Here is a 10341-nt window from a genome sequence, read left to right on the forward strand (position 1 = left end):
TTATTTTAATGGGAAAAAGAAAACCTTTATTAGCGCGCACCATTTTTCAAAAGAATGTTCAGTTAACACCCAAAGAGTAAACAAAGGCACAGTCTCAGAATAAGGATGGGCGATTAATTTGCATATCACGGTATAAAATAATTAAGTATATCATAAGTAATGTAATTTTGCTTCATGCTGGTGAGAACTACGAATTAGAGCCACACCATTGGAAAACATTGTTTTAGCAGAGGTTTGGGGAACCAAACTTAGGTTATAAAAAACAATTGCTATTTACTAAATATCTTTGGGCAAGTCAGGTAGCCTTTAGCAAATTATCCCATTTGAAAAATGAGGGTATGTGAGGTCCAGAGGTATGTTAAATGCATAGTTTACATTGCTTCATCAAAAAACAGTTGTGATTGTTCTCATTCACCTACTTGCTTTCCCTGGTTTAAAGACCTAAAGGGCAGTCATATCACACACACACATACCCTTTTATGTTAGTAAAATCAAGTTAAAAAAATTTTTTTTTCAATGTTTATTTATTTTTGGGACAGAGAGAGACAGAGCATGAGCGGGGGAGGGGCAGGGAGAGAGGGAGACACAGAATCGGAAGCAGCCTCCAAGCCATCAGCCCAGAGCCTGAGGCAGGGCTCAAACTCCCAGACCGGGAGATCGTGACCTGGCTGAAGTCGGACGCTTAACCAACTGCGCCACCCAGGCACCCCTAAAATCAAGTTTAAAATAATGTGGAAGAGGGGTGCCTGCCTGGCTCAATTGGTAGATTGTGCAACTCTTGATCTCCAGGTCTTGAGTTCAGCCCTACCTTGGGTGTAGAGATTATTGAAAAAATAAATAAAAAGATGAAGCTTCTTAAAAAATAATAGTGATGTGGAAGAAATCCAAAGGTAGACGATACTCACCGGGTCACCACACCACACCACTACCCAAATTGTTTTAATTAGGGGAAGTGATATATTTTTCAGTTTGATTTAGAATAATACTCCTTCCCTGCTCACCACCAACAGGTGAACCCAGTGAATAGTTTTTTAAACTGAGCTATAATTGACACATATTAATTTCAGTAGTACAAAATAATGATCGATATATGTATATATTACAAGAGGATCACCACAATAAGCCTAGTTAACATTTGTCACTATATAATTACAATTTTTTTCTAATGATGAGAACTTCAAAGATCTACTCTCTTCACAACTTTCAAATATGCAATATATACTTTTATTTTTAACTGTAATCACCATCTGTAAATTAAATCCCGTCATTTTTGTAACTAGAAGTTTGCCTTTGACCCCCTTCACCCATTTCTCTCCCCTTCCCCAAACATTCTGTTCTGTTTCTATGAGCTCTGTTGCCTTTCTGTTTTAGTTTTTTAGATTCCACGTGTAAGTGAGATCATATGATATTTGTCCTCTGACTTATTTCACTTACCATAATGCCCTCTAGGTCTATTCACATCACAAGTGGCAAAATTTCATTTTTAATGGCTGAATAATATTCCATTGTGTATATATACTGCATTTTCTTATCCATTCATCAACTGATAGACATGTAGGTTGTTTCCGTATCTTCAGGTATTATAAATAATGCTGCAATGAATGTAGGGGTGCATACCATTAACACTTCCAACACGTGGGTTTGAATTGCATGGGTCCATTTATATGTGAATTTTTTTTTTCAATAAAGTACTGTACACACATTTTTCCCCCTTAGGATTTTCTTAACATTTTCTTTTTTCTAGCTTAGTTTATGGTAGGAACACAGTGTATCATACATACACCAAATATGTGGTGGTGGGGGGGGGGTTGGCATGCCCCTAACCCCCACATTGTTGAAGGGACAACTGTATATCTTTTTTTGAGTTAGTGTTTCACTTTTTTCAGATACCCAGAAGTGGAATTACTGCTTCATATGGTGGTTCTATTTTTAATTTTTTGAGGAGTCTCCATAGTGACTGTACCAATTACATCCCCACCAGCAGTGCCCAGGAGGTCTTTCTTCTCCACTTCCTAACCAACACTTGCTATTTCTTGTCTTTTTCATACTGGCCTTTTTGACTGGTGTGAGGTGATATCTCCTTATGGTTTTGGTTATTTCCCCAATGATCAGTGATGTTGGATATTTTTTCCTATGTCTGTTGGCTATCTGGATGTCTTCTTTGGAAAACTGCATATTCAGGTCCTCTGCCCATTTTTTTTAATTCGATTGTTTTTTTGATCCGATTGTTTTTTTGATGAGTTGTAAAAGTTCTTTATGTATTTTGGATATGAACCCCTCATTGGATATATCATTTGCAAATATCTTCTCCCATTCATTACATTGCCCTTTTTGTTGTTGTTGTTGATGGCTTCCTTTGCTGTGCAAAAGCTTTTTATTTTGATGTATTCCCAATCATTTTTGTTTCACTGGCCTCAGGAGACATATGCATAAATATGTTGCTAAGGGCAATGTCCAGGAGATCGCTGCTTATGTTTTCTTTTAGGAGTTTTATGGTTTGGGGTCTCATATGTAGGTCTTTAATCCATTTTGAGTTTATTTTTGCGTATGGTGTAAGAAAGCAGTATAGTTTGTTTTTACGTAGCTGTCCATTTTTCCCAACACCATTTATTGAAACAACTTTCTTTGCCCCATTTTATATTCTTGCCTTCTTTGTCATAGATTGATTGACCATATAGGTGTGGGCTTATATCTTGGTTCTCTATCCTGTTCCATTGATCTCTGTGGCTGTTTTTATGCTAGTACCATAGTGTTTTAATTACTATAGCTTTTATATATTGAAATCTGGGATTGTGATACCTCCAGTTTTATTCTTCTTTCTCAAGAATACTTTGGCTATTCGAGGTCTTTTGTGGTTCCATACACATTTTAGGATGGGTGGATGTGTGGTAGTATATAATTGTGTTAATCTGCCTTTCCCTGATGACTAAAGAAATTAAGCATCATTCACATACTTATTGGCCATTCATATTCCTCTTTGTGCTGTATAAGTCTTCGGTTCCTTCCTTCCCAGAGATTTTTATTAGGTTGCTTTTTTGATTTTTTTTCTTATCGTGTTTTAGGCATTCTTGCTATATTCTGGGTATGAATTCTTTCTTAGATAAATCTACTGTAAATATCTTCTACTCTGGTTTTTCCTTAAGTGTCTTTTGGTGAACAGAATTTGCTTTCAGTGATATCCAATTTATCAATCTTTTCCTCTGAGTTTGGTGTTTCCTGTGTGTGTGTGTGTGTGTGTGTGTGTGTGTGTGATTGGTGTTTCTTGAAGTTGATACCATTATTATCAACCAGTTTTTACAGACTAGTTAATTGAGGTTCCTGGCACTGGAGATCTCAGGGCCAGGACTACAGTGAGGCAGGCGCAGGGCAGCAATGACTCTCAGGTTCCTGCAATGTGCCCGGCACTTGTAGAACTCACTGTCTCCTCCTATTTTAAGCCCTAGATGCCTCACTTGCCTCAACCAAGCCCTGGCCCTCCCAAGATCTTCAATTACCTCCCTAGGTTTATCACCTTCCCTGCAGACTAGGGAAAAATAATTTTAAAGGGGTTCTCTAAATTTGGGATTCAGTGGCCTGAAGTTAGTTTTCTTTCGCCACTTTTTAAAAACTAAAGATCATCCTGCTCAGTCTACCAAACACTGGTACCTGATTAAATGTATCCCCAGGTCTCTGCTTTGCCTGGCATGTTCTGTTTTCCTGAATAGGTGACTTTGAATTTGCTCCAGTCCTAGCAGAGTTTGAGAAGCAGCAAGTGTCCCGCGACTTACTAAAGAGAATCTCAGGAGTCTTCCAGGAACTTTTTGGGAATGAGGTGGCTCACGAGCGAGGGAGAAGCAGAAACTCCCAGGAACCTCTGTGGACTGGCCTTTAAGCCCGGCAACGGCGAAAACCTGGATGGAGGATCGCTGGGCCTGCGAGCGCGGAAAGTGATGCCGCTTTTCCCAAACCTCCTTTCCGAGTCTTCGCCCGAGCCCCGGCTGAGCGCAAACTGAAAGTGGAAAGCGGCCGGGCTGCCAGCCGCCAGCGAGCCTCCTACCCGGGACGAGGTGAGTGGGAGGCACTGGGTCTTTTCGGGCTGCAATGATACCTGGTGGGGACAGGGTCTTGATGCTCAGAAACAAAAGGAGACTTTTCTGGTGCGCACGGAAGCCGGGACGCATCCGGAGCACACCTCCTCTTTGTGCCCAGAAGGGAGTGTGCGTAAGAGAAAGAGTTGCGTGCTGAAAAAGAATCGAAGTCCGTTTTGGGAAACCTTGGGCAGCGCTTTCCGGAGACACCGCTTGAGATTTAAACCTGTCTTGGGCCGAAAAAGCCCAGATGGGAGGCCGGTGACGCGCAGGAGCACCGGGAAGGCGCGCGGGTCTCCGCCGCGGGCGACTGGGGGATTTCACGTCCCTGCGGGTTTTCCGCGACCTTCCCCGCCCCACCGGTTAGAAAACCTCACTCTGCCGCTTGTGTGTTGCGACTTGCTTCCTTCTTCCCCACGTCTTCAGTGAGAATCACTTGTTGCTGGAATTATGTGCTGAAGTAGTAGCGATTCTGACTGCCCAGCTCTAGCGAGCACTGCTTTTTTAACGGAGAAAATGCCATGGGGGCAGCCCTCTGAATGGCAAGGCTATCAACGTGCAATCCATTTCTTAGGTATTATTGCACACGGTGAGCGCCCTCAGAGTAGAACTCGTTTTGTGTAAGATGTGTAAATAACATCGATGTGATTTTAAGACACTTCCTGGGCACCTTTTAATGATACGTTGCAAGTGTCGCGCAAAATGACTGTTTTCCTTCTCTTCACAGCTCCAACAGACTGCCCCCTACTCGCTGCCACAGTTCCCTAAAATGCATGTGGTGACTTGGGTTGTTAATTTCATTGTGTGGAGTGCATGCACTCTGGCTGGGTACAATTTTCAGTATGGCAAGTGGGTCTTCAGGACGTCATTCTCCTTGTATGCCCTTCCTTCTCTCAAGATGAGACAACCCAGAAGCTCATGACCAATCTTGGGCTTGGTAGTGATGTCACACTGCAACTAGGGCATTGTTTCTGATCCACCTCGTGGTCTCAAAGGGAGGGCTTTCAGGTGGGGTCTGGTCAACCGTTGAATAAGCAACCCAGGTATTTGCACACTAAAGTGGCAGAGCCACCAGTCAGGAAGCACCCTAACCTCAATCTCAGAACTTTCTCCTTAGGCCTGAAAGCCACAGGCAATGTCCTAGCATCAGAGGCTCATTCAAGTCGGCTCCATTTTTGAAACTGCTGGCTTCCCATGCTGGCTTCCTGCTAGATGGCAGTGTGTAACTGAATTAAATAGGCAGTCTTAACTGTTACTGTTATATGGCTCCTCTTTCATTGTTCACTTAAAAAAAAACCCTGTTTATCTTACAAACAGTATGTTTAAAAAAATTCAGACCAGGATCTTTAGAAAATAAAGAAAAAGGACATAGTTTGGACCGACAATAATGTTATCCACATATGTCCAAGTATTGCTCGGATACTGGCATTTCCAACCCAAGTTTAAATGCTTTCTAAATGTGGAGCGTAAAGTGCCGATTTCAGTGGGAATGCAACACCTAGTTCAATTACCAGCATTTCCCAATAAGCTTTATAGTGTTTCTCGTCATGGGTTGTTAAAAATTGGAAAAAAAAAAGTTTGTTTTTATTTACAGTGTTTTTCAGATATTTCTTTGAGAATAAAATTTGAGTTTTCAAAAGTTAATGATGAGTTGCTAAAAAATAGAATGAAAATAAACTAATCCTAAACTTGTTATACAGAAATAGTTCTTCATATTTCCAGAACTCTTAGTTTATGATGGCTCAAATTATCTTGATCACCTGTCTCTTGATTAATCTTTCTTCTGTGGAGAGTTTTTCCTCCTGGACACTCTTCGTGGGATGAGAGCGCTTCATTTTGGGATGAAACCCCAGATCACCTGGTCCAGCCCTTTGTCTTCGGGCATGTGAAGTATTAGCCACATTGTGTTGGTGTTGTTTAACCAGTACCTCATTCATGATTACATAAATGATCAAAGCAGATGATCTTTTGATTTGTTTTCATTTTTTGGTCTGGGTGTGTTTTAATTTAGCTTAAGTAGACCCACTGATTGAGACTGTATTAATACCACATCATTTGAGTGCTTCAGCATATCCAGAATTTAAGAGTTTAACAATGGCATCACCTTCGTTTCTATAATAGAGATGTGAAAGTCTCAGGCTACAAATTCTGTTCCTCCATTAATCACCCGTCTTGATTCACATGGCTGCCAGTATTCCTTTGTCTCTCATTATTCTCAACATGTCTCCCCTGAAATGTGTGGTTGGTGGAAGAGGATGAACTTCCAGGATAGAGTCTGCAACGCCAAGCACTCTACATAAAAATAAGTGCTCAGCAACATATGAAGTCTGTTTAAAAAGAGAGAGGAAAATGAACACCAATAAATGTTAATAAAGTAAATTGGATGGCAGTGGAGGCCGAAACCATCACTCCACGTTCACCAGGTGCCCAAGGAACAGACGCAGGCACTAGGTTAGAATAAGTCAGCTTTTTAGTGTTCAACAATTGCTTTATATCCTTCTCATAAAGCATCTTCAGAAAGTTTCCTGAAAAATGCCAGCTTCCTGCATTCTTTCCACCGCTGTGACAGGAACAATCACAATGATGTGGACCTAGATCTCCCCACTTGGCATTGGGAGGGGTAAAGCTTGCCAAAGCATGTGGCTTGGAAAGTCCAGGAGAATGGGTAGGCTAGTGGAAGAGAGGTGTGGATGTGCTAGGTAGAGACTAGAGCACAGAACAGGAAGCTACATTCAAGGAATAGTCGGAACGAAGTGTATGTGCGGTTAGAAGCTGGAGAAGCAGGGCAGGGTCCGAGGAGTCTTGTTTTTCTAAGCTACTCAATTTGATCTTTATCTTGAAATCTGTGGGAAGCCATCGATGGATTTTCATCGGAGGAGAGATGTCCAGTTTACATTATAGAAACAACACTACAGGCAAGTGGAGAGAGTGCAAGGGGTCAGACCGGTAGGAACACCAGTTGTCAGGCTTATGCAGTAACCAGATAGGAATGCAAGAGTAGTGTTGAATGGAGGGGTTAAAAAGTTACTGGAGAGTTGTCCAAAAGCCCTTAGTCTTCCCCACCAGCCTACCATCATCTGTCTTTCCCAGGGCAGCCATATTTCAGGGATATTGTGAGGGCTTATACATTATAAAATGAAAATGTACCTTGGGAGAGTCAAACCTACTTGAGAAATTATGCTTTTGTGGGAATAATTTAAATCTGGTAATTAGACACATACCATTTAAAGACTTTCCCTGGCATAACCTTAAACTCTGTTTAGACAGTCGCTTATTAACTCAATCGACGCACCAGTTACTAGAAGAGAGATGATCAAAGGAGCCTCCCCACAACTCCCTGCCTCTGCCTCACTTCTTTGCCCTGCCAGTGGGGACAGGGAGGAAAAGACAGACACACACAAAGTGTCAGGGTCAGAAAACCCCGTGCATCTCCCATGCTCACTTTCTCATTTTATCCTCAGAGACACGGCAGAAATCATTTCTGAGCTCCATTTCTAAGACCCTGTACCTTGGACCGGCGCTGCATGGCTGAAACTTGAGGCTGGCACCCTCAGACTGCTAGTTTGCTTTAAGATATCTCCTCTATTTTAATTCAAAACAAAGTGGAGACATTGGAAATTATTTTAGAGTGAAAGTGTCGTTGGTGTTGATGCACTAGCACCTGCAGGAGTGTGAGGTAGTCACGCTCAGCTTCAAATCCCACTCTGGGCAGCAGATGGCCAGCCCCAGGCAGAGCACGCAAGCCGAACAATGCATTTCAGATGCTTGACTCGGGGGTCAAGAAGGTTGGTTAGTGAGCATCCATTTCCGATATTACCTACCATGGTTGTCTGCACAAACACCCATTGCTTCATCCGGGAAAGGAGTGTTCTGGGGCCACCCTCTTGGTGGACTCTGAGATTCACCTTGTAGGCAATGACGAAACAGAAGGGAGCTTTCCCCCTGGAATCCCATTGCGCTGGTGCTTACTGGCTTTCACCATGCTCTCTGCAAACCCATCTGTCCCTCCAGTGGGGGACTGTTGCCTTGTTGACAAGCTCCTGGGTCATTAATACCATATATTAGATTGATGTGCCCCAAGGTCTGGTTGATTGCTGCTTGTGATAAATCATAAACCCATCCCCACTAACTGGCTCTATTCTTTAATATGGTGGTTGGTATGTCATCACAGCTTGGTCCCTGAGACCTCACTATACCTCTGGCTTTGAGAATATAAGCTAAATTGAGATTCTGTGGATGAAAGGGAATTTGTAACGCTGAATTCTTCTGTCATAGTTCACACAGCCATGTAAAGACTTAAAAAGGCCCTACCTAGGACGGGCCGTAGGACAGCATTGCAGCCGCTGTAAAAATATCCCAAACTCTGTCTCCCATTCTCTCCCTGTCTTTTATTTTCCTTTATTTCTGACCCTCTTGTCCTCCTAACAAGCTGCCACTACTTGCCCGATCTCTTTCCTTTCCTGTGATCCTGGAGACCGGCGACCTGATTTCTAGACCCACTCCAGCCTTTAAAAACTATGATCTTGGGCAAATCGCTTCAACTTGCCGAGGCTCAGTTTCCTCATTTGTGGGAACTGAGAATAAAACCTACCTTGCTTACTTTACAGAGTGGTTACCAATAAGATCAAGTGGAGTGATATCTGTAAAGTCTTCTGAAAATGATACAGTTTGACACCCACTTAAGGTGGTAATATTTCATGACCTAATCTGGTTTACATTAATTATAGCTATAATAAATTGCCTTTGTGTATAACACAGAAATTTGATCATCTTTCTGTTCTGCAAGGGAAAGAAATAATGATAGTCAATGTTTCTTCTTTATTGTGAAGAAACTGAAGCTTAGAAAGATTTAGTAACTTGTCCAAATTTATATTACATATAAATGACAGAGCCAGGATTGAAACTCAAAGTGCTTGCTCCACGTTTTATATAGTTAATAGCTATTAGCATTGACTGAGTGGAAGGAAAGGCATTTCCCAGGTTCTTACGGGTTTTTGTTACTTTTTTCTCTGGTATACCAGCTGACGGAAAGCTATTCTGTATAGCTGTATAGAAGCTGTATAGAACACATTTTTTTCTATGAATTAAAAAAAATTTTTTTAAGTTTATTTATTTTGAGAGAGACAGAGACAGTGCGAGCAGGGGAGGGGCAGAGAGAGGGAGAACCTTAAGCAGGCTTTGTGCTGCCAGCACAGAGCCAGACGTGGGGCTTGAACTCCTGAAACCGCAAGATCATGACTGGAGCCGACACCAAGAGTTGGACGCTTAACCGAGTGAGCCACCCAGGCGCCCTACAGGTTTTTTTCTATGATTAAGGCAGATAATCTGTGCTAGTATTGTTGGGTGGGAATTTTATAATCTTAGTGTTAAAAAATGTAAAACCGTACATGAACTGCAGAGCCGGACCAGTTTTTGCTTGTACTTATCAAAGTTGTGATCTTGGGTAAGTTACTTGACTTCCTTCGGATCTCGTTTTCTCATCCTTAAAAATAAGGACAGCAATTTGCTCCCTCCATGGAGTTGTACGAGGTTTGAATGGTCTCAGGCATGCTGAGCACTTAGGAAGGGCCTCTCTCACAATAGGTCACTCAACAAACATTAGTGATCTCCTTTTCTTTGGCAAAGCGAGTATTTCTGCTTTTGAAGTTCCAGTTGGTCGGGCAGCAACATACTTGATATGAATTCAGCTTCGTTTTACACTTAAAAGTATAATAAAAATTATATTTACAAATAAGTTAGTAAATAGTTACTGGTACAGAGTAGGTACCGTGCTCTGAAATAAGTGTTTCAGCAATCTTACGGAATTCTTAATAACCTGGTGATTAGGCAGGCTTATTATCTACATTTTGGAAACTGAGATATTGAGAGGCTAGGTTAAACCAGCTGGAGAGTTGAGATTTGAATCTTGGCCGGCTGACTCTAGGTCCTGTTCCCTTAATCACTGTGGATTGCAGGAATTCTGTGGGAAAAAGAGGAAAAACACACCATTGGTGATTTCTGAAACCAAGAGTCATTTTGTTGCCGAGGGACTTAGCCTGGACTTAAAAGTAAATAAAGGTAGGTGCATGAGAGGAGAGTATACCTTTAAGGCCAATGTTTTGAACCAGAATTCTACATCATTTTTATATTTTTAATTCTTAAGGCTATTATCTGGGAGATGTACAATCAGATCTTAGAACCAGATTTTTGGAGTACTGTAGAGCAGCCTCAGGAATATTGATCCTTGCTCTATTCTGAACTCCACCATGTCATTTGACCAAGACATTTGACTTCA

This window comes from Lynx rufus, unplaced genomic scaffold (genome assembly GCF_022079265.1).
Source record: "Lynx rufus isolate CCGP_SWC_20201006 ecotype Redwood Valley unplaced genomic scaffold, mLynRuf1.p SCAF_3, whole genome shotgun sequence".
NCBI lineage: Eukaryota > Metazoa > Chordata > Mammalia > Carnivora > Felidae > Lynx > Lynx rufus.